This window comes from Pteropus vampyrus, unplaced genomic scaffold, assembly GCF_000151845.1.
Source record: "Pteropus vampyrus isolate Shadow unplaced genomic scaffold, Pvam_2.0 Scaffold177, whole genome shotgun sequence".
Taxonomy (NCBI): Eukaryota; Metazoa; Chordata; class Mammalia; order Chiroptera; family Pteropodidae; genus Pteropus; species Pteropus vampyrus.
Genome location: NW_011888958.1, coordinates 3,124,179 through 3,128,322, shown reverse-complemented (window position 1 = coordinate 3,128,322; position 4,144 = coordinate 3,124,179). Strand labels below are relative to the sequence as shown.

The 4,144-nt window shown below is 41.4% G+C and overlaps 1 protein-coding gene and 1 pseudogene across 2 annotated transcripts in view; both read left to right on the top strand.

Moving 5' to 3' along the window:
- Positions 1–4,144, top strand: part of RGS6 (regulator of G protein signaling 6) — a 457,947-nt gene that overhangs the window by 260,771 nt on the left and 193,032 nt on the right. The window lies entirely within an intron of this gene.
- Positions 2,323–2,441, top strand: LOC111746142 (annotated as a pseudogene).

Sequence of the window (4,144 nt, the reverse complement as noted above, 5' to 3'; positions counted from 1 at the left end):
CAGGTCTGCATGGCATTACATTTTAAAGAACCTGTGCTCGCTAACATCCCAGTGGGCCGCAAGTGGCATTCTACATTATTGACTTCTTTATAATGTTTGGGTTGTTGATCATAATGTTAGAGAATTTACTGAGATGATGTTTTGAATGTGGTATCAGTGTGTGTGTGTGTGTGTGTGTGTGTGGTAGTGGTCTATTGTACCAAAAAAACTGCAAATATTTTACAAATAGATCAACTTTTTGAGCTCTTGAATATTTTCGAAAGTATGAAATCATCTGAAATAATTTTAAATTAAATTTGTGGTGCTCAAAATCTGTTAGCATTTTGCTTCACAAGGCCAAATCAGAGACTGAAAAAGCATAAATCAGAGACTGCCACACTAGCCATATTTTCCCTGGTATGTAAAGATTAATTATTGGAATCTCACTTGGTGATGAAAATGTGAGTTCATTCAAGTCATCACATTATCTAACCAGAAGCAGCCTTTCTTCAACACTGTCAGGTCCAAGACTTTTGTGTGTTGATCTTCCTAGACTTGGGGCTTTTTTTAAAATCCCCTTTTCCACGTAGAGCCCTACCAGCTTCTTGGCAGTGCGTGTGTGAAAGCTATCCTTTCCACAGTTCCTGTCCCTACCTTAGGTCTCGTTAATGTTTATCTGTGGAATGTGTCGACCAGCTGCCTTAAATTATCGTCCAGTTTGAGCCTACCAGAAACCCTTCTGTACCTACTCTGTGTTCTCCACCATTATTTCTGGAACATTTCCAATTCACAAGGGACTCTGCTTCCCTTCTTTATGACCAAGAGAGAACAAATCACAGAGAGAAGCTTCAATCCCTCTGTGTCTCAAACTATAGCTCCTGGATGGAGCCACAGAACAGAAGACAGAATTCCTTTGTTGCCTGGGAAACATCCAGTTCCTGGGCAGCTCTCACATCCAGTGGGTCTGGGCTCCTTGGTGCCGTGACTGTGCTCATGCTTCCTAGACATTCCTTCCAGCATCATCTCAATTACTCTTGGAGTTTTTCTTTATAGTGAAAGGTTATAGACTAGTATTTTAGTCATTTTACCTTGGGTGAGGTATGGCGACGCCAGATGCAGATCAAGAGAGAGAAAATGGAGACTTTTACAATCTTGTTATCGTTCCCTGGGAAGGACACAGCACACGGTGCAGGGCCACTCAGTCTTGGTCATCAGGCAGAGGGAGGGGGAGGACACAGGGTAAGCCCATTTATTGTGGTTTCCACAGGAAGAAAAGGGTGAGGCAAAGCAGGCAGGTTTGAGACTGGCTAATCTGAGTAATTTCAGCAGGCTCTGGGGCAAAGGGTCTCTTCCATGGTGTCTGGTACCTGGCCCCAGGGTGATAAGGGTGGGTGCACAGTGGTCTGGAGTGTGAGAGCCCAGTAAGGGAGGTGGCTGAGGGTGTGGATTTGATCGACTGCTCATGAAAGAGAACTGACCAGCCTTCAGCCAGGGCCTCAACCTGGTTTTAGACAGCACTAAAAAACTATCGTACAACTAGCACAGACACCAAAGTGCTGGGGCCCTTGTACCTGCCACGATCATTACATGAACTAAAGTCTTGTTATGTCTAGTAAGAATGAAATTAGTGGGGTATTAGACTGAAGTCGTATTCATTTAGGCAGAGATTCTGAATTTGTTTCTTCATTGGTTCCCTGAGATGGACTGAGACATGTGGAAACCTCAGGCAGGTGGAGAATGGGGCCCTAACATGCTTTATTCAGTCGATATTTTTAAGTGAGAGTTTCAAAGAAGCTGATTTTCTATTACTAAAAATTGCATACTTTATGTTCAAAATAAGTATCATATACACTATGTAAAAGAGCATTCACTTATTAAGAAAATTTTTATTTTCACTTCACATTTTTTTAACCACTCTTTACTAAATAGGATTAGTTGCTCACTAGGGATAGAACCAAGTAATAACGTGTAAGGAAAGTGTTGTTTTAATGTGACTATTTTTCCTGGCTTTTATGCCAGTAAAATTTTTCCCCTTTTGCATAGTTTTCCTATGCAATTTTTTTGTGACTTTGGAAATATACATCTTTTGACTCATATTAAATGTTTTAAAATCTAACTAGTAAACCACTTATTCCTCATAAACAGTATTATCCTGCATTTTATTCGGTTTTAGAATTTCATATGAACATAACTAATAACTACAGGCAGCTGTCAGTTTACTAGTCTTCGGATTGGGGCAAGACCTGTAGCAATACTCTGTAACATATATGTGCACCCCCAAAACATGTCATAGAGATAGGTTGACAGCAGCAAGAGGAATGCCTTTTAAAATTTTTATGTGGAGTCTATGGCCACGCTACCCTGAACAAGCCCGATCCCATCTGATATCGGAAGCTAAGCAGGGTTGTGCCTCATTGGTACTTGGATGGGAGACCACCTAGGAAGACCAGGTGCTATTGGCATAAAAAATTAAATAAATAAATAAATAAATAAATAAATAAATAAATAAATAAATAAATAAATAAAATAAGATAAACTTTTCATGCGAAGATGCTTCCTACTTCAGTAAGAGTTTTACCAATGGTGTCAGAAGTTGCTGTGGAAACCAGAATCAGCTGGCACTATATTTTTGAGGGGTTCTGGTGATGTTATATTATCCCTCATAGATCATCACCCAATTATTAGACTGACAATATGTCTTGAAAAGAAGTAGTTTTTGAGTCACATTCTATAGAACCCGAAGAGTCTTTGGAACTACTTTAGAGGTTCCCCTAAACATTTTGACCACATTAAAGCAGGCTCAATAATAAGACAATAGCTGGGGAGCCCTGAGGGTTGGTCACCCCAGAGGAGAGAAGAGAGGGGTCAAGCTGTCTTTACAACAGCTCTGGTCCAAGGAAGGCAGCCCACCCAAGGCCAGCCCACAAGCCTCCCTCCCGCTAGTCACCCAGCCACAGAGCACTAGAGTTGCATGAAGTGTTTGGGAAAAAAGAGTTCCGCTTAAAAGGTTTAAAAACCACTGTTATAGTGTCGTTTATGAGAAAAGAAACTGAGAATAAGAACAATACCGAATTTGAACCACTAATTCCTTAAGACCTGGAACATCCTGTGCTCTTATACAGTTATAATTGAATCCAAATACACTGGAACCACGCTATAATTCAATTCTAGGCAAAGAATAGAGTTGTGTACACAGCAGGTTCATTTCAGAGGGCTCTCCAGGGATTTGGTTGCAGAAAAATCCGAAGGACTTCTTTGTGTTCTCTTACTCATAAAGCTGCCCTGTGGCCCAGATTTTAGAGACAGCATTGCAGCAAGGGTCTCTCTAGGACATGCCACAGGAAATAACACTTTTTCTTCACAGGGCTCATTTGAATTGTGTTCTTTATACAGTGTGTCCACGTGTTATATTTGGCCAGATTCAACAGCCTGGTTTTCAAACCGGAGTTCCAGTTCAGCCCATTTATTTGTTGTTGCTGTTGTTAGCACAGTAGATTTATTGCCTTCAGAAGGAGCATGCTGCATATACTGCACAACTCTGGGAGCTACCATTTGTATCATTATCACGTGATATTCTAAGGAACTGTGCCTATTCAGAGTGTGGTGGCTTTGGGTGGGACCCTCTCCAGCTCCTAAAGTATGCAAGTCTGGGTTGCATCTGAGTTTGAGATCTTCGCTATTTGATTGCATTGTTTTTAATAGTTAATATAGCCTTTGACTTTGAACCAGAAAACATAGGTTGGGTCTTCACATTTCTCGATTTAAATTAATAATCAAGTCAGTTAGACATGTAGAGCCTCGGTTTATATTCGGTTGTCAAATGAGATGAATATCTATTTCACAGGCGTGGAGATCATGAAGTTCATTTATACCTTGCTTTGTTCCAAAGAGGATTTGTTTTATTTTAATTTTTTTTCCCTCTTTAATCCCCGTCCCCCAATTTCCACCCCTGACGTATGGATGTTGCCGTTTCCCCTTAAGAACTGGATCTCTGAAGGCAGGGCGTCTCCTCCCACATGCTCCCACAGATCTCCTCCCACACACACCCGGGGCCTGGCGCACCCGGGGTATGGTCCGTGGCTCCACCTGGGGTGCGAACCCAGGACTTTCTGTGTGTAAAGCAGATGTGCTAACCACTACACTATCCTCAAAGAGGATCTGAAGT